This window comes from Chinchilla lanigera, unplaced genomic scaffold (genome assembly GCF_000276665.1).
Source record: "Chinchilla lanigera isolate Chin_1 unplaced genomic scaffold, ChiLan1.0 scaffold00043, whole genome shotgun sequence".
Classification (NCBI taxonomy): Eukaryota; Metazoa; Chordata; class Mammalia; order Rodentia; family Chinchillidae; genus Chinchilla; species Chinchilla lanigera.
The window spans coordinates 7,483,822-7,505,158 of NW_004955444.1; the positions used below are offsets into that span (position 1 = coordinate 7,483,822).

Below are 21,337 nucleotides of genomic sequence, written 5' to 3' on the forward strand. Positions count from 1 at the left end.
AAAAAAAAAAAGTAATACAACAACCACTGTTGATTTCCTATCATCTTGTTTTGAAATTTTGCATCATTTTTATAGTTTTTGTTTTTATTATTTTATTTTTGTTCTTTTCTTTTAAAATAAAAAAGGGGATAATAGAGACAAGGGACACTGTCACTCTCCCTGCCTTGGTCTTCTCATTTGCTCCATTTTTCCTTTTTTTATCTCTGGGGACATCCGGTCCACATTGGGACTCTGAAACTGTTGGGACAGCAGGCCTCCACAGATAAAGTAAAACCAGCCAAATTTTAAGTCATTCCAAAAATATCTCTGGAATAGTATGAACTGCCTCTATTTTTCTCTGAGGCTGGCACCAGCCTGAGGCCGAATGAGTGGCATTTTGCACAGGGAATTGTTGCTTTTTTTAGAACATGGAGCTTGCTCTCTCGCAGGCTGCCTGGCGGACCTGCAGGTGGATAGACATAGAATTCAGGCTCCCTGTGTGACATGGTCTCTCAACAAGTCACCAGAAACCTTCTAACAAGGACGCAGGAAGGACAATGCTTCACATAAGCAGGTGCACGCTCGGACACAAGGAGGGTTACAGCAGTGCTTTTCCAAAAGGACATCTCGGGGCCAAAGAAGTGGTCTCTGTATGCAAAGAATGGAGAGGAAGTGGTGGTAGGAAGGTGCTGGGGGAAGCCCATCACCCCAAGCCCAGCCGTACAGTCCCCACCATGTCTGCTTGAAAACCAGACGGCTGGAGCTAAGAGAAGGAAATGCCAGGTGTCCTCAGTGTTCTTCATCGGTTCCAATTAGGCCAGACGGCTCATAACGGTGACCCAGAGTGGGTTTTCAAATGCTAATGATATCATAATATTATGATAATCATAATATTCTGTTTCTCCATTATCGAAAGCAAGTTACATAATTTCACCATTAGAAAAAGCCTCACAACGAAACAAAACTCGCGGAACTCACATCACCAGCAATACTACTATTTGACTTCAGGTTTTTTTCTGACTTAGGCTTTGTTTTAGCTCACATTTTCAAGAAAGATGCTAAATTAGGAAAGGCATTACTATGTTTTAAAATGTACCGAGTAATAAAATATCTAGTACCAATAATCTCCAAAATAGAAATAAAACCAGTAATATGGAATATAATTCCAGAAGTAGAGAGCTGTATGATATAATTTGTGAAATTATGTGTGTGTAAGAAGGGATGAGAGGGGCGGGGATATAGCTCAGCGGCACAAGGGACTGCCTGGGAAGCTCAAGGTCATGAGTTTAATTCCCGGTACTAAAAAAAAAAAGGAAAACATTTGAATTTCAGTTAGAGAAGGGATGGCACTATGCAAAGGAAGCATTTGGGTGGGTACAAGCCTAGAATTTAAGATTTAAATATCACTTTATCCCCAAGCAGCCCCAGACTATTGGTGTAATATGAGACGGAAGACATAACAGCTCACTCGAAGGGAAGAATGTTACTAACTTTTACGATGGCTGGGGTGATGGGCTTTCACACTAGCTTTTATAAATGCTAACAAACTACATTTTTATACATGAAACATGGGAACCTGCCAGTTTTTCACCCCAACCATTTGTCTGTGGAATGGCCAAGGAAGTGTTTCTCAAGCGATCTGTGGTACAGAACATACTTCCCCGTTTTATTGCCAATCCTTGGTAGATGATTTTGTTAAATACAATAAATATCCACTAATAGAAAAATAAAATTTTATACCCCAAAGATGTAGGAAATATAAGCCCTCCATTTTTATCATTAGATTCAGTAGCCCAGGCCAAACTGCTGCCTGTAAATACTTACCCCTCCATTTCTATATTTATCTCATCATCGACCACTGACTTTCAGTGGCATTAGAAGAGCAGGAAAGATGATCTTTAACCATACCTTATGGAAATATTGAAATTACCAAAGCAAAAAGGCAAGGATAAAAATGAAACAGGATTGGGCATGCAAATATTAACAGAAAATGATGACACTATGATCATGAAACTGCCACTGAATTTCCCTATCAGCTTTAGAAAATCAGAAAACCCCAAACTATCCCTGAGAATCATTGGATGGGGAATTTTTAGGGTATCAACTGATTAGTGAGCTGCTGCACTTGTAGCTGCAATGTGTAATTAACCTGTGGCATCTGCAGAGGTTGGATTATTATTGCAGCAGATTAGCTCTTTAAGCACGAATAAAAACTACCAGTTACATTTACTAAAATAATCATAAGGCTTACAACTTCTGAGGTTTCAGGATGGAAAACCAATGATCACTGGGAAGGAACCGCCCACTGTGTCCCGAAATAGCATTGGTAAAAGGGTGTAAGGCTTTTTGTTTTTTAATGACAACTTTGGCATTGGCTGTTATAAGAAGAGTTAAGTCAACTGGTTATAAGTCCAACGTGGTAATCAGTGTCCTTGCAGTTGTAAGACTCTATTTCTATTCTGTGAGAAAGTTAGGTGCCGCTCCAGAAGGCATGGTGGTGTCTGCTGCCAGAGATCAAATCAGAGTATCATAGAGTGACAGGCACTGGGGAAGACAAAGCCTATGTTTTAAAATGTCAAGTTACAGAAATACTTAATTCAGAGGGAAAACAGATTAAATGTCTCTTAGCCTGGGGGACCTGAACTAGCCAGTCATATTAAAATGGGCTCCAACTGTACTTGATCCTCAGCTCCGCTGCTGCAGCAAGTTCGGGGTCTGCCATAGATATCTCTAAAAGTAGGCACCTCTGCCCTCAGGACACATTCTGTTGTCATTCCTTTCAGGAGAATGGAACCAGAGGCTTCTGCAAAGGTGAAAGCCAACTACCCCTTTCTCATTTTAAATAGTGAAGGAACTTACAACATTCTTCTTTTACCCACTACATTAAAAGATGCTTTACAAAGACAGCTATGCATACTCCATCTCTGAATTAAAGAAATAATTATATCCTCTGTGTTTTTAATTTAAAGAAATATTGGTATGCATTTGATGACACTGCAATAAAATAGTCACATAATTTTTGGTTATAAATTGGTTAAAGTTTTATCAGAGTCTGAAATTTGGCATTTCTGGAAATGATGGTAACCAAATAGGATATAGTTACAGTAATCAAGAATCTTTCAAACCTAGCAGGACCGACAAAGCAAGAATTAAAGAGAGTGCGAAGGGTTATCAGACCCGCAGGCATAAATGGTGGTCATAAAAAGGCAGAATGACTTTTTGAGAAATGAGAACATTTATTTTTGGCTTTATTCCCCTAAAGGAGGTCTGCAGACACTGAGATGATAGTTGATTTAATTGATGACAGTTGGTAATGACAGCAATTTGCTTCTGGGGAGAGAAAGAAACAATAATTATCAAATCATATGGTTGCTCTTACTGGGCAGTATTTCACATGTCCTTATTAGCAGGAATCAAGATGCTTCACTCATGGCCCTTTCTACAGAGCAGCTGATTCACAGGAGCCAGAGATGAGAAAAGAAATTCTTCCTGCTTTCAAAGCTCAGTGTAGAAAAAGAAATCCTCTTACAATGCTTTACTATAGCTACACTGATTTTTACATGGTTGAGAAGTTGGACTTTTCCTCCCATGGCTTAGAGCAAGCTTTAATACAGACTCATTAATATAATGAGTTATTTCAGAAAAGTAATAGTTTTGTTTTAGCATCACAAATAAAACATATTGGGTACTGGTCTGGTTACCAAATATAAAATTTATGTTTAACAGGTGGTAATGCATGGCATAAGCCTGACTTACAGCCAGAATTATATTTTAAATTCCTAAGTTCTTAGCCAAAAATGAGAAACAGCACAAATGTCTATTATCTGGTGAATGGTTAAATAAAATGTGGTTTAGTGATATAGTGGAATACTATTCAGTAATAAAAAAGACTAAAGTACTAATACATGTTACAGCACTGATAAACTAAAAAAGTTTATGACAAGTGAAAGAAATAAAACAAAAAATCACATATGATATGATTCCATTTATGGAAATGTCTAGAAAAGACAAATTTATAGGCAGAAAGCAGGTAAGTAGATACTTGAGGCTCCCAATGGTCAGGATCTTTCTTAGGGTGATGGAAATATACTAAAATTAGGACATAGAAATGGTTGTACAATTCTGCAAACACACTAAAAATCATTGACATGCACATTTAAAATGAACGTGAATCTTATGGGATGAAAATTTTTATCACAATAAAGTTGAATGTTAAAAGTACAAATCACGTCAAAATTCAAGAACCATGCTGGGGATAGTGCTTACCAAAATCTATTATGTTTATTGTATAAACTATGAAATGAACTGCCTGCTCATTTCCACTAGAAGGGTGAGTGTGGAGGACGAGGGCTACGTCTAGATCACTAGCTCCTTATACTGCCAAGCACAGCCCTAAACTAGCTAGCTGTCCAATGCACTGAATATAGTTACTGATGAGCAATTACAAAAATGAAATAAATTGTAAAATACTGTATATTTCTCTACATCTTTATATCTAGCTCCATCTATATAACTCTAATTAACATGTTAGGTTTATGAACACAATGTACCATAAGTTTAAAAATGTACAATAACTACAGTAATTATACCCGAAAGTAGTCCATTCATTCACTTATTCAGTATTGTCTTGAATAGTGGGAAAATGACAAATAATAAAGAATTCGAATAAAACACGGTGAATACTACTAAGAAGGCAGGTGTAGGATACTCTGCGGGGCTGGGTTGGGGCACTGGTTTTTCCAAGAAGGGTAAGCAGAGTTGTGCTAGAGCATGGCCCGAGGAGGATGGAGATTCTAGCTGGAGGAACCACATGGATGTATGGGAGAGCGTGATGCACCAGTGGACACCGAAGAGGTTCTGGGGGCTACAGGGGTGAGTGCACCTCTGAGATCAACAGGAAACAAGAACAGAACAGGGCACAGAAATCAGGTCAGAAAGCTAAGTGTCTTACAAAAGATCCTGGATTTTTTTTTGTTAACTGAAAGTTACAGATCCACGAAGGGGTCTAAGCTGGTAAAAGACAATCAGGTGGATATTGTACAAGGATCATTTCTGTATCCACATGGAAGACAGACCAGCATACCTTGTACAGAAGCTGCAAATGGAGCAATGCCCTTGGCCACCTCTCAGGGCTGCCCCTTAACATTTCCAGACTTTGCTTCCATCTCTACTTGTCAGGGCTTCCTTAGGCTTCTGGTCTTTCCATTCTTTCTCTCATAGACTTTGGCCTGTCCTTCCCTCTGCCTCTGAAGTTTCTCCAGCTGCCCTGCATAGGAATCCCTGCTTCCATCATAGCTGAGAGAAACCCATCTTCCAACCATGGCCACTTTTGAGCACACAGTTAGGTCAGATCTGGGTTCCTGTTTAAGAGACATTCAAGTAACATCATGTGGGTCAATTCTCCATTTCCAAGGCTGTGTACATCCTCTAGGGTGTAATATTGTTACACCATCACCATCTATCATTTTCATTTGGAACTTAACAGAAGTTAAATTCCATGAATTAGTGAAACAAAATTGTAGTCTGAGAGAATCAACTAACTCTTTAACTACCCGGAGCAATAGAGTTTGTGACCTTAGGGTTAACGGCACAATACTTAGATGTGGTCTATTTTTGTATTTTTATTCTGTGGTTTTATTGTGTATGAGTTCCATTGTCCCAACTTCTCCCCCACCGAGAAAATCACAGGCCTGCCCCAAGGCAGCAAATTTGCTGGGAATGAGAAAGAATAAATCTCCTAAGACAGCTTTCTCACCACTCCACAGGGGAAAAAGATGACGGGTCAAACTTCAGACTAGGCTAAATACGATACGCACACAAAATAGAATTATGTTTTTGTGAGAAAAATCTTGCTCTTGTCACACAGACCATCTAAAATTTTCATTCGTTGATGGCAACAGAGCTAAGAGTAAAAACACTCATTGTGTTCCCCCCAGATGCTCACCAAATCATGAGAGAATTTTTTAAGAAAAACTACGTTGATTAACAGTTTTTAAAAATTTCATTTTTTTCAGGAACAGGCATTCCAATATGCATATCAGGAACCATCAACATAAAAGAACAAGGTAAATTATATCTATTCATCCATTTCAAGGATTTACAAAGATATCATCCACTTTCAACTGTCAGTGAGAGGGAGGATGCATTTTGCTATTCTTGGTGTTGTTCCCAGGTGGCTTTACACATAGCTTCCTTGATGCTAATGGTGGAGCAGATTTCTCAAGGAATTGTGTGAGAATCATCTGCCCATCTCACCCTCATTATTTAAGCCATCAAGCTTGGAAGAAGACCACGGTCTTAGAGAGTAAAAGACTCTGAAGATGGTTGTTTAGGAGCTACATCAAATTCTAAGTATTGATCTGAGTGAAAATGTTGTAGATTTAATCTCCAAGTTGTGTGCCTTAGGGTTTGGTTTCTAGCCCAAATCACCCAGGATACCTAATTCTACCATGGGATGAACAACCACAGCCTTAGAAAATTATATATCACCAAGTGACAAAAACAGTTCCTTAAGAGGTGACTACAGAACACAGCGATTTACTGTGTCTGAGATTAGGTTTGTGTCTAGGTTGCTTACTATGCTGGCAAGATAATTTACTGATTTCTCTTTTCGATATCGTCTTGCTGCCTTGTAGATTTGCTTCTCATTCTTTCAAGTTTCTTAGATAAGAATCTACAGAAAAGAATAATTATATACTGCCGACTTGGGGAAGCCCAAACTGACCTGGTGAGACCTGCTTCAGGACATATGTGGCCAAGGGAGGCTACACCCTGCAGAGTCCAACGAATAGAGTATTTTTCTGCATGAAGTGTCAAGATCTGGATATACCAACAATTTGAAAGATTTTGAATTCAAATGGAAAAAACGTAATCTTATAGACAATGTCTCAAGAGAAAGGACTGGGGGAAGAACTCTACTTTTCCAATGCTGTACTTCAAGCATTTACAACTTTCGTCCCCACAAGTGTGCCTGGGAGCCGTGCTCTCCCCAGCATCTGGACAAACTCACAGAGTCCTTCCTCTGCCTTCTCCTTCTGCCCCTGCCGTGCTCCCTAAGCCACTCCTTTTCAGGTCTCAGCTGTAGCACCTCTTCTCCTGGAATCACTTCTTTTACCTGTACATTCAATTAGATGATCTTCATCCTTGCTCCTGTCTCCCTGCCCAGCCAGTGTCAGAGTACTGTCCATTCCTCATTTTTAATACTGTTAAGAAACTGTCTTCCCCTATAGACTGCAGACCAAAAAATCAGGAAGCATGTTGGTGCCACTGAACATGGTACCTCTAGCTCCGAGGACAATGCCTGGCATGGGGATTCATTAGATAGCACGTCCATTCATCAGTGGATTCGTTAAAACTGCACCAGTCTTTATGAACAATGTGTGTGTTATACATAATGTTTTTAGAACTTGGAAAAACAGAACTGAGACTGTTGAAAACACCTATGAATATGAAGTGACAACTTTAAGAGTGATGCTTCCCTGATGCCACTCTTTTCTGAGTATATAGCTGGTTTTATGTCAGAAGATTCTTCTGATTTGTAAGGATATTGTGTGTATTAAGCCCAATATTTGCATCTCAGAATAACAATGAAATTCCATTGTACTTCAGAGAACTATTTCTGCTTTTCCTGACCTTAGTGAAATTATAATTTTTTTCATTGTTCAGAAACCTAAATTTATTTTGATATGAATTATTTATAGATGAAAGATTAATGTTGCAAAGGAATACAAATGACTGTTTATTTATAGGGTAGCAGCGCAATAAGAAAGGTGACACTTAAATTATATTGGGTGGGCCAGGCACTGTGGCACAAGCCTGTAATTCCTGCTGTGGTGAGACTGATGATTTTGAGTTCGAGGCTAGCCTGCACTACACTGAATTCAAGGTCAGCCTGGACTACCTGGATAGGCTCTGTCCCAAAAAAACCAAAGGCAAACAAAACAAATTATGTTGGACAGACCTAAATTTGAATACATTTGGGTGAACATCTCATTCAAAGGTAGATGTCTTATATAAATTACTCAATGGCTTTCTAGTTCTCACACGTTAAACATAAGTCAGGCAGTCTAGTTCTCAACTGCCAGTCTAGTTTGAAGCCTTCTAGTAATAATTCATTCCCCCTGCTTTTTCATCCTTCCCTTTTTCTGGACTTTCTTTTTTCCCTTTCCTTCTTTCTCTTCCTCCCTCCCTCCCTTCCTTCCCTCCCCTCTCCTTCCTTCCTTCCTTCCTTCCTTCCTTCCTTCCTTCCTTCCTTCCTTCCTTCTTCTTCCCATGATTCTTTCCTCCTATTTATTGATTGACACATAATCAAAATAAAGAAAGTGTCTAAGTCACCAGTGAACATCTTGGTGATCATCAAGATACAAAACGTCACCACTCTCCTACTCCTTCTCCTCTTTTCTAGTCGCTTCCTCCACAAGCACCAACTCATCTTCTCCTTCCTGACAGCACAGATGACTTCTGCTTGTTTTTGAACTTCTCGTACCTAGAACCAATTAAGTCTCTTGCTTCTGCTTGCTTTCTTCAATATTTTGTGAGATTTATTTATAGTGTTTGCTGTATTACTATTTTTAAAATTTAATCTTTAAAGCAACATATAAAAACATAAATTGTGCATATTTATGGAGAGTCACGTGATGTTTCAACATACACATGTACTATGTAATGTTTAAATAAGGCTAACCATATCTATATCTCAACTACTTATCATTTCTTTATAGTGGAAACATTCAAACTCCTTTCTCCTAGCTTTTTAAAATACGCAGTACATTATGGTTATCTGTATCCTGCTACTGTGCCACAGCTCAGCAGGACTTCTGACTGCTCTCTAACTATAACTTAGTACCCACTGGTCAACTTCTGTCTGCCATTCCTCCTCCTCTACTGGTTTGTTTTTAATGCTGTTCACTTATCAAGCATTCTCTTTCAATTATTTCACATATTCAAGAGCTCTGCCAGGATGTACTGTGGTAGACCTTTTCTCAAAAGAGAAAAGGGTTTATCTGAATTTCTACAGATTTATCAAACTCACACACATTTCAGAGTAAGTAGGGACAAAGCAGAGATGACATTCCTCCTTCCTTTCTACCCTATCTTCTTACTTCTGCTTTGTAGTTACCGCAGCTGATGAGGATTTTAACACTGCTTTCCACTTTCTCCCAGGGCTTTCTTGTCCTCCCTCGGCTTACGGGCTCTAAGATGTACACCTATACTGCAGCCTGCCAGATTTCCAGCCCTGACCCCATGGCTGGCCTTCAAATTCTTCTACAAATGTCCTCTTGGGCAAAGACCACCTCAATGTCTCAGAGGAACATCAAATCAGTGTGTCAGAAGTAGAACAAGAAACCAGAAAGCCTCCCAGAATCTTAGTGTCCCTTCATGTCTCATGGGCGGTTAGGTACAACACCCTTCCTTCTAACGACACAGGTCACGTGCTATATGATGAACAGCACTCCACCCAGCCGCCTCTGTAGCAGGTGTCCACGCTTTTTCCCTGTGCAGTGTCTTTTCTCTCCTCATTTAGTAGCAGAATTTTGGGGTCCTTTGAATGGTCTGGCAATCAAGGTGTACTTTGAAAAGGGATGGTCTCCTGAACTAAGCCAGGCCAATCAGAAGCTCTTCCTAGAATTTTTATTAGGTAAAATGACCAGAAATGGACAAGAGGTGGAGTTGGTTCCCTTCAGCAACAATACCTTGGTGGGGCTGTCCATTATATTAGTTCCCTGGTATCTATACTCCAGGAAGCATTCTCATTCTTGGAAGCTCTAAAACTTATTTTTCCTTTTGACCCTTTAAAATTTTTTAAATTGTTTGCAACCTTCCACCTCTAATAAAAACACTAACTGAAATAAAACTTCAAGCAAAAATAATTTTATTTTATTTTTTTGTTTCTGTTCTGGCCTGGCGCAGTGTTTAGAAACCAATAAATATTTATTGACTGAATGAATGAATGAATGAATGAATGAGTGAATGAATGCTTGAATGCATGAATAATCAAAACCCTCAAGGGGTAACAGAAAACAAAAAGTGTCAGAAGCCATGAAAAGGATTTGGGCACAGTGCCAACACTATTCAATGGTGATCGCAGGCTATTTGTATCTCCTTAGATCCCTACTCTTCACTTCATATTTTATGTCATTACGAAGGAAAGACTAAGAGCTTTTTCATCGTGTTTGAATAAATGTCGATCACAAGATCCACCTACTATTCATTGATTTTAGACCATGTGATTCTTTCAATGCTCTCTACATAACAGATTATAAATCCACAATCACCACGAGATAACTTTTGCTAGTGTTTGGAAGCAACTATATCTCAATGATGTTATTTTATCAAATTTACACATGTGTCAACTAGAATTTGACATCAGTGCCCATGACTATCTGATCATTTTTTGTTGAAAAAGACTTAGAGACTGAGTCTGGCACTATAGTTAACCACAGCCAAATACACAGATGTTCTAGTTTCTGGGATTTACTAGAATTATTTTAAAGATTAAATAAAACTTCATTTGTGATCATGATTATATTAATATTGTAATTAGCAACTCCTTTATAATACCAGTCAGCAGGATTTATAAATTCTAGAGAGCACAGTACAATCATTAACACACATACTTTTGAAAAGTGTAAGGTATTCTTCATCTTGGTATATAGTCCCCCTTGAGTCATCTTGAGCTATTCAGGAGACCATCTCAGCTATGTTAGGAAGGGTAGCCACATTCCAGAGGATACTTGTTATGGCAGAAACCCAAAATATTTAAAAACGTAAGCTTTAGTTATTACCTAAAAGGAACTAGGTTTCATAAGGAAAGTCATACAGTCAGATAGTTAATATTGCTATCTTAGAAAACTAAGTGTACATGTCTGGAAAGTGAAGAAATTGAAACTTTCCTTGTTAGAGCATGTCTTAGCTGATTAAACAGACATAAATACTAGAAAATATATTTTAACTCATAGATGCAGATGGTTTTCAAAAGAACATTTATTTGAAGGATTCAGGTATATTATTATTTCATCTACTTTGTTGAGTTAAAATAGAAACAGAGATACTGCTTCCTATAATGCTGAAATTTGTACAGTTTTGCCAGTGTTTTGGAAAATGACACAAGCACCAAACTCCTTTATGCAGGCAGATTCCTACAACATGGGAACGCTGCATTTTTGACTTTGCAAACTACAGCATGTGTGTCCTTTGTGACAGGCTGAGCACGAATGTACTGCTGCAAGGATACTGAGGGGCTACAGATGGACTTCTCCAGGGGTTAAAATTGGGCTTCAAGGTCCACAGAAAAAGGGCAGTGCTGCCGGAGATTCTGGGAAAGCAACCAGAAATATTTTCCCCAACTTCAGTGGACAGAGGGGTTACATTTACGGCAGATAAAGGTTTTCTTTTTTAAATTCAGAACTGATTCAAGGGCCTTTACATTGAACTATTTCCCCAGCCCGCCTACCCTCTCTCCCTCCCTTCCTTCCTTCTTTTCCTCCTTCCCCCCTTTTCCCTTCCTTCTTTCTATTTTGAGACAGTCACTATGTCATTAAGTTGCTCAATTCAGTGGTTAGGATGGAGTTTAAGCTTGACTGGCTCTGGCTCACTTCTAGGAATGTATCATGGAGGAGCGATTTGGGGATTTATGTCTGGCCCCTCACTCCTTCTGCTCGGCTACTTCGCCCCTGCTCACTTCTCTGCCATTGCAAATAAGCAGCTTTGCTCTGCCGCGCCATTTCACCATGATGTCTCCGCCCTGGAGCCAGATGATCATGGACTGAAACCACAAGCACATTAGATCCTCCTTTAACCTGTCGATGTGAAGTACTGTGCCTTGGTGATGAGAGAGCTAATACACCCAGGCTGGGCTCGAACTTGTAATTTTCTGGCCTCAACTCCCCAGGGCTCTCAGTTAATGTACATGCATCCTGAACCACAGGGGCAGGGCCACAAATGTTGTTAGCAAGGAGGAAAGCAACAAATCTGCATACAAAAAATACCACTGCACCTGTTATCTTCCAATCACACCATGCTGTCACAGAGCACAAGCAGCTTTTTTTTTTTTTTTTTTTTTTAGTAGAAGGGCAAAATGGCTCCCAGAGATACTTAATCTGATAGACTCATATCAGTATATGTTCAGCCAAAGTTTAGAGGAATTCCCTTATGCCGTGGCCCATTTCTCTAAAAGTGAACACAAATACATTTCACTTGTGAGTCAACCAGGGAACAGCAAATCAAATCTGCCTGTGTCTTTTGGTTCCTTCAGCTGATAATGCTACTCTTTCCGTTTGCACAGGAATTTCTCTGGAGTTCCTGAGCTACAAGTTTGCTTGCTGCTAGACGAACACTTGCTGAAAGGACTCTTCTGGAGTCAAAAGTGGCATTCTTGGTTGTGAGCAGAAATAACATTTAGGAAAAAACGGGATTCTACACTGGATCTTTCTCCCAACACCTGTTGGTACAGAGCACGGTACGAGGTGTCATTTACCCTGGCATTATTTATCATTACCTAGATAGCTATTCTAAGGGATAGGCAAAACATCTTGTTGCCATTGTTGTTTTATTCTGGCATCTACCCAACAATCACGAAGTGACCAAGTGTGGAGCTGGGTATGCAAGGCAGGAAGGAGTCATGCCCAGTGCCAACAAGGAGAGCGTGGGAACTCAGATCCCACCTGCCTTGTCTATTCGGGAGCTGTTTAACCTTGAACAAGTTATCTGTCTTCTCTGATTTCCATTTACTCAGACAAGCATGGAGGTGCTGAATCAGTTAGAAAACTTAGCGTCTCTCTCCTCTCCTCCGGCTCTTTCATTTTGAAAGCAGCCACACCTGTGAAGTTTCATGGCCCCTCAGAAAGTACTATCAGCAACTTGGGCCAGATGCTCCTTGGAGAAAACTTGAGCAACAGCAAACTTCAATTCTTGATATACAGAGAGTAAAACAAAAGAATGATATAAATTCATTGCTTGAATTTGGTACTGGCCTTTTTGTTAAAGGGTCTACTAGTACTTCTAGTGGAAAGTTAGCATTTCTTCCACATCATTAGTTCAACATTGCTTCCTTCATTATAAAATCTTCTCTTTCAAACCAAACTCACTCCATTTCCTGGTTCCCATTTTTGTGTCAATCTGTTTTGAGGGTCATCTTGGACTTCCTTTGTACATCACCCTCAATATAAAAAGTTACCAGTCCTATTTATTTTCAGTCTATCATGTCTGTTCCTTCACTTTTTGGGGAGACTCCAGATTGGAGGCTATCCCAAGAGGGCAGAGCGAGTACAATCAAAAGCAGACACTGAGCTCTTGGTGTATTTAATCTTCACAATCACCTTTTCAGGCAGGCTTCATTACTATCCTCATCTCCCAGGCAAAAAGAGTGAGCCTCAGAGAAGATGAGGATTGTGAAGCAGGTTCCATCAGCATTGAAGGAATTCAAAGCTAAGCAGCAGGCCCCAGAGCCCAAGCTGCATCAACCTGTCTGTAGCATTTCTGAGAGCTTGGCTTGGCCCTGTGCTACATATTACGTTTTATCTCGTTGCGCATCAGTATGACCTTGTGAATAAGGTCGTGTTTTCGGCTTAGAGAGGTCTCATGGCCAGGAATTAGTCCCCGAATCCACATTCTTTTCTATCCTGAACTGTTTCATTGCCTCGTACTTGGATGTGGGCACAGCCCCAGCCTTGTCATATGAGCTGCTCCATTCCGCAGTCCTCCAGATAGGACTTCTCAATTGGTTTTCAGAGGATGTTTCTTAATCACACCATTTTCTCGATCAAATCCTCTCATCGTCTTCTTTTGGCTGTACTACTGCTTTTATCCATTGAATTCCAACTCCAACTTTGGCACTGAAGGCCAAGTGAAAGGTGAGATGTGACATTCGTCCATCATCTGATCTCTTATTTTCCTATGTCACCTCCTATGGCTCCCTCACACTGAGGCTGTCCATCCCCCTAACCCAGAGGCTCATCCACTGCATTTTCACGCTTGCTCCTTCTTTGTAAGGTCTTCCTGTAGGGTTCTTCTTAGTGTTCATTCCCCGGAGGACTGGCTGGAAAAACCTCTAAATGAATTAGAGCTGAAACTGTGTTACAGTGCTCCAGAAGTTCAGGTAATTAAAATCTTATTAGAAATTCATTATTATTAAGCTAAATCTTGTGCCAAGGTAGATGACACCACAGTGAAACTCGGGTATAATTGAGCCTTCAGGATATTAGTTGCATTATTGATCTTGGCGTAATAAGACAGAATGAATAAAACAGGACTCATTACATAGGAATGCATCATTCCATTAGAAATGAGGATGGATCAGACAGGAAGTTATCAGCTGCCAAGAGCAGCCATGCAATCAGCTGTCTTTGTAAGCAGTGAGTTTAGTTCAATAGTTGTCAATGCCATGTCTAACAAGGATGGCCAAGTTTGCTTTTCTCCAGAGACTGTGTAGTAAATCTCAGATCGGGGACTGATGACCAGTTCCTACAGGCTATGCAAAGCCACAGACAGACATGGTTCACCGTTCATTTACTTTTGAAGATTAGGGGGAAAATGTAAACAATTTAACTGAAAATATTACACAATATTGTATGTCAAAAAAAAAAAAATCAGTGGGGCCGAAGGTATAGCCATGGCTACCTGCATGAGGCTCTGGGTTCAATCCTCAGCACTGCAGAAATGTAAAAGATAAAATATCCATGGACACAGGGAGTGTAATGGAAAATTCCACGGTTTTAATAATAAAACACAAAGCCCTTTTGGATTGCAGTTAACTCCTTTGGTTTACATAGCTAGACCCCTGGGAATGCATGTTGCTCTCCTCTGATATTAGAAGTATTTCAGTGGAAAAGCTTCAGAAATGCTGATGTAATGTGCTGAGGATGTGGACCAAGACCAAGTGATATCTGATTATCATGTGAGGAAAGGCTTTAGACAGACATAAAGTGCATGAACCGTTAAAAAAATGAAAAGGAAGAGGTTAAAACTTGCCGTATGTGGGCCTGTGTACAAATCAGAGCATTGTATGCACTAAGCCTTAAACGTTGGATGCTACTTCCACTGCTTTAGCTTATTTAACTAATGTTTCACCATGTCCTTGGATCTTTCCAAACATGATTTAGCTATTACATTTTGGAAGACATGCAACTTAAATTCCTGCAAAACAAACTTGCCATGAAACAAGGTCATAGCAGAATCAATTTGGGTCATGATTACAGCTTGACTAAAAATCTAAGGTCTAAACATCCACTATCAACATCAACAATTATTCATTCAAAATAACAGCTTGTAATAAGCATTCATCTAGACACCAAGAAAATTCAGATTTAAAAAATTGCTCAAAGGAAGTCACCAGACAGTACACACAGGAACACCTGGAAGTATCCTAAGCAGATAAAAAAGCGCAAAAGTTTACACCAGGAACATAGTTGGTCAAGGTGGGCATATCACTGGATGAAATAAAGCACAGAAATATCAGACTGTACTTGGCAGTCTAACCTTATCAGCCCAACCCTGGATCATTCAGTAATTCCGTCAATTTATTTGTATGTTAGCAAGTGATCTAGTAGCCCATGTTCAAACTTTGTGACTCTTTCAGTGCTTATAAACTAAGTGAGGGGGGTAGAGAAGGATAGGACTAGGCTCTATCATGGAAGGCTTTCTGATAAGATCACGGAAGCAGAGTCTTGTGAGGAAATGAGCCGTACAGCTACTTGGCAAGAAAACAGTAGAAAACACTGCAAGTTCAAAGATCCTGAGGCAAGGGCATGCATGGGACACTTCTGGAGGAGGAGAATAACTGAAGAAGAAATCACATGGAGCCTGTAGGACACAGTTCTTCATAAAGGCCTTGGACAGAAGTGAGCTAGGATTGAAATAGGGATCCCCACAGGTGGCGACATGTTCTATTCTGTGTTTTGGAAGGATCTCCCAGGCAGCTGTGGGAACAATAAACTACATATCAATGAGTAATGACACACAGCTTGAGTTAAAATGATCTTGCATACCATAACCAAGGTAAGAGATGACGTTCACTGGACAGCCAGAGGAGGTGGTAAAAAGTGGTTGGATTCTTGAAGCTACAAAGTAGAAGCCAACAGGATTTTCTCAAACAATGAGGGACTTAAGACAAAGAGAATAGTTAAGGGTATCTCCAAAATTGTAAGTTTATACATCATAAAGAATAGAGTTGTCATTTATAAAACCGAGGAAGAAGAGGTTTGCAGGAGACAGGTTACTGTGAAATGCTTGTCTGATATCTACATAAAGATGTCTAGCAGTTACTAAATAGACAGTTACTGAGTTCAGGGGAAAGGGCCAAGCTGGAGACAAATTTGGAAGCCGTGGCATTTTAGTGGTATTTTATCTAAAGCCAGGAGGGTTGGCGGAGTTCACCTAAGAATGACTGTAGATTTAGAACATCTTAATAGGTCTGGAAAGTGAGACATGCCGCACTCCACTGGTTGTTTTTATAAAAGCTTTACTGAGATAGAAATGAAACACTGATATTTGAGGCAACAATATGGGGTGAACTAGCAAAGGATCTTGAGAAAAATGGTCAATGAATTATGAGAACCAAGAGACTGGTGTCCTAGAATCGAAAGGAATGCTGCTGACAGTAAAATAAGCACTGAGATGTGTGTACTGGGTTTGACATGTGGAGGTCAAGAGCAATTCTGATAAAAACCTGCTTGGACCTAGTTTCAGAGAAAGTGAGGAAAGGAAATAGAGACAAGGAATGCAGACAATTTCTTCAATAATTTGGCCCAATGAGGGAGCAAAGAAATAGAATCATAGCTGGAGCCGACTAAAAGACGCCTGTGTGCTGATCGGAATGACCCATGTGAAGGGAAATTTTCATAAAGCTGGAAAGGATAATGGCTTGGTAGTAAGGGAAGGGGTGCCTGTAGAAGTTCTCTAGAACTGCCATAACAAAGTATTGCATCCAAGTGACTACACTGAAATTTACTGTCTGATAGTTTTGGAGTCTGGACGTTTAAGAACAAAGTGTGGACAGGGATTTCTTCTTCAGGAAAACGTCAAAGTGGCAGATGATGCCACTGCAGGGAGAGGGATCCTGAAGGCCCAGGGTCCAGGTATAGGAGGCTGTGGTAGCTCCTAAGGAGCTTTTGGCAGGGGCCTTGATAGGCCTGGGGCTCATGATGGTAAAGCCAAGAACAAGGAGTGGATTCCAATCACCAAGCTGGGCTGGCTGGCCCAGGAAATGAAGACCAAGTACCTGGAAGAAATTTACCACTTTTCCTTGTCCGCCAAGGAGTCTGAGATAAATTTTTCCTGGGCACATCCCTCAAGGATGAAGTTCTGAAGGTCATGTCCATGCAGAAGCAGACTCGTGCTGGCCAGCAGAGCAGTTGAAGGCATTTGTCACCGCTGGGGACTACAGTGGTCACATTGGTCTGGGTGTAAGTGCTCCAAGGAGGTAGCCACTGATATTTGGTTATCGTCCTGGCCAAGCTCTCCACTGTCCCTGTGCAGAGAGGCCACTGGGGGAACAAGATCGGCGAGCCCCACACTGTCCCTTGCAAGGTGACAGGCCGCTGTGGCTCTGTGCTGGGGCATCTGATCCCTGCCCCCAGAGGCACTGGCATCGTCTCAGCCCCTGTGCTCAAGAAGCTGCTGCTGATGGCTGAGACTGATGCTGCTACACCTCTGCCAGGGGCTGCACTGCCACTCTGAGCAACTTCACCAAGGCCACCTCTGATGCCACCTCCAAGACCTACAGCTGCCTGACCCCTGACCTTAGGAAACAGACTGTGTTCATCAAGTCTCCTTACCAGGAACACACTGACCATCTTGTAAAACCCACCCCCGGTCTCTGTCCGGAGGACTCAGGCTCCAGCGTAGCCACAGCAGAGCTTTCACACATCAAAAAGTGAATGAAACCTGTAAAAAACAACAACAACAACAACAACAACAACAAAGTGAAGTGTAGACAGGGCTCCATTTCTTCTACAGACACTCTGAATGGATCTGACCCAGGCCTGTCTTACAGTTTCTAGGAGTTCCTCAGTTTGAGGTAGCCTGACTCCAATATTCACAGGTATTATCTCTGAAAGCACATCTGTGTTTACATTTTCCCATTCTTAAAAGGGCACTAGTCATATTCTACTAGAGCCGCACCATATTCATTTTAATTTAACTAGTTATTTTACCTGCAATCACTGTATTGCTGTTGGGAAGTACTAGGGTGATTAGGATTTCAAAACACGAATTTTAGGGAGAAACAATTCAATCGTAAAAGGACCCAATGTAGAGTGGAAAGGCTGGTGTTTGTGAGGGGAGGGAAGTCACAGAACATACATGGATTCAAATGCAGACAGTGATATCAGCTCTGGTGGTGAAGTCTAGAAGTTCTCTTCTGAATGCTTTTATATTCTGAATGAAATAAAAGAATCATCAGCAACAGCACCATCAAGCTAGACTTTGCTTACTAAACTAACCTAGCACTGCTGAACACTGCATGAAATCATAAATTCCACTTCTTTCTTCTTTTCTTTCTTTCTTTCTTTCTTTGTTCACCAGTGAACACTGGTGAAATCATAAATTCCACTTCTTTCTTCTTTTCTTTCTTTCTTTCTTTCTTTCTTTCATTTTTTTCTTTCTTTTTCTTTCTTTCTCTCTTCCTTCCTTCCTTTCTTTCTCTCCCTTCCTGCCTTCTTCCTTCCTTTTCTTTCTTTTTCTTTTCTTTTCCTTTTTTTTTTGGAAACTAGAATCTCGCTATATAATTCAGGCTGGCCTTGAACTCACTATGTTCTCCAGGTTGGCCTCAAACTTGTGGTGATCCTCCTGCCTCAGCCTCCCAAGTGTTGGGATTACAGGCATGCACCACCATGCCTGGTAGCTCCACTATTTTGAAATGTGAATTCTTTCTGCCAAGAAAAAAAGGTAGGCAATTCACTTATATCTAACTGGAATTATGATCTAAATTATTAATTATTCAGTAATTATGATCAAAAGTTCTTATAATCTCCCACCGGGAATGGTAGATGAATGGATGTGTAAACCTGAGACAATGCGAAGAAATGAGAAACAATGTAGGTAGCGGAGAGCAAACCAGACGCAGAAACTGCCATTAAGCCGCGAGAACCATGTTAGAGTCTTTCTGTGTTTTTGAGAGAAAAGGAATATAGAACGTGGATTTAAATAACCCCAGAATAGAGGAATAGCAATTTTATTATGCATGGGAATTTAGGTGAATGCACATTGCTCACTGGACTCACTTATGTTTTGATTTAAACGAACTGGTTTTAAGCTGTTCATGTTCAACAATTACTGCACTTGATTTTGCAGCGGAGTCTTTGCCAAAAGAAGCAGAGTCAGTTTTTCACAACTCACACCTGTAAACGTGAAGTTCAACACCTAATCTGAGACTAGGTCGAAGATGGAGAGGAGATAGATGATGTGAACAAAAGTACCACCACCACTTTTCAATGTTTTATTGCCGTTTTCCTGAAACCACTTCTGTCTTAAAATGAATGTTTTCAAAGCCACACACTTCTGACTCTTAATTCTTCTCCAGTTCACTCACATAATTGTCATTAGCATTTCAGTCCATCTTCAGTATGTAGAGAGGGACAGTGAGCTCTTACACCGGATGGAATGATCTCATTTCACAAAGGAAATAAGACTTTGGGTTACCTTATTTTTGCAACAGGCCTCCCATTAACATCCGTGAAAATGGTGGGAGTGGACCAGGGGTGATATATGGCCTGCAACCACCTAGAACTCTAGACACGGAGAAATGGAAAACATCCATTACACTGTCAGCTGGTCCTTTCTCTGGGGACTGGCGCAGATATTTTTTCTCATTGCATATTTTGTTCATTTTCTTTGATATTGCTTTGAAACAAATTGTAAAAAGACTGCTACTTATTGCTTCCATCAGGAAAATCATAAACATAAAAGCTTTGATGTAAAAAAAAATTCTTGGCAAAGATACTTCAACACTTTTTATTAAGTTTTTTTTTCTCAAAATGTACCTAGATATACTACCTTGCTTTGTGATTAAAAAAACAATCAATTTTCCTTCATATTGTTGTCTTTCAGCGCGGGGTGACCGCAGTGGCAGCCCCCATTAGTCACTGGAGCATTTACTTGTGGGTAAGCAAAGGGAATGACTAAAGAACAAACAGAAGTCACCCCTCCAGAAAAGCACGACCACAGCAGTTACTCTTGTTGTTTCAAGAATGTGTTTTATTTCTTAAACCTACATAATACCATTTTTTTATTTTTGCACAGAAAAAAAACCCTTTATTTTTTATTTGATATGATTTCATCTGGTGCTCTGCAGTAGCAAGAAATAAACTTTTCTGACAGTTCTTTCAACAGTTCAATCTTTCTCTCAAGCTTTTCTGCTACAAGCACTGTTTTGTAGTTATACTCAAATACTTTTCAATCTATCCTTCTCTAGGGGTCAGAAGTTAGGGCTTTCCATGCAAAACATATATAAAATACTTACTACGTGCTATAGAACAAATGGCATATATTTATCACCAGTGATTTAAGCAGACAGCTTTCACTGTCTTTATTTATAAAAGAGAATTGGTCTTTAGCATAATATTTGTAAGGCATTCTTGCATTCACATGAAACTTGGGTTAAACTAAAGGTACTGCTGAATGACAGCATTACGTTTTTGAAAGTCTAATTATTGCACCCTTGTAATGTACAAGAACATCAAGTTGCTAATGGGAAATAACTAGACTGAAAATGCCATTCTACTCTTACAAAAACTAAGTGGATCTTAATGTATCCTTGATCTTTGCTAGAACCTATACCTTCAAATGCCGTGAAAAAAAGTGGTATTTAGCCAGCTCAATAAAGAAAAATCAGGAGTTAGTGGAAATGAACTGACTCTTTTAAACTCTAGGATGTTTAGTGCTTTTAAAACCAATTTCTAGGTAGATATTATCATCACCACTTACAGAAGAAACAACTAAAGGTAAGCAAGGGTTAATTAACCTGCCCCAAAGTCATAAGAGAGGTGCTTGGCATTCAGATACACCTGGCTTTCTAAGTTATGACCTTACTGCTTTGACAACACACTATGTGCATGCTTCCAGTAGAGAAGTGGGAGGGAAAATGGGTCTAGAAAGACAAAAGCAGGTATCTGATGCCACTTAAACTACTAGTTGTCTCTTTAACTTTTTCTGCAGTGCTAAAATATGCCTAACACAGAATCACCCAAATCACCATGTAAGTGATTTTTAGGTGTATAATTCAGTTAAAACCCTGTTTGTTTTTAAGTGTAATTAAATAATATAATTATTAATTGTAATTAATTATAATATAATTCAGCAGCAAGAAATAAACTTTTCTGACAATTCTTTCAATTATATTATAATTGAAATTCTGACAATTATA

The 21,337-nt window shown here is 39.9% G+C and overlaps 1 protein-coding gene and 1 pseudogene across 1 annotated transcript in view; one reads left to right on the forward strand and one right to left on the reverse strand.

The window, feature by feature from the left end:
- Kcnb2 (potassium channel, voltage gated Shab related subfamily B, member 2) overlaps positions 1-21,337 on the reverse strand; it is a 409,389-nt gene that overhangs the window by 246,811 nt on the left and 141,241 nt on the right. The window lies entirely within an intron of this gene.
- LOC106149355 lies at positions 15,980-17,820 on the forward strand (annotated as a pseudogene).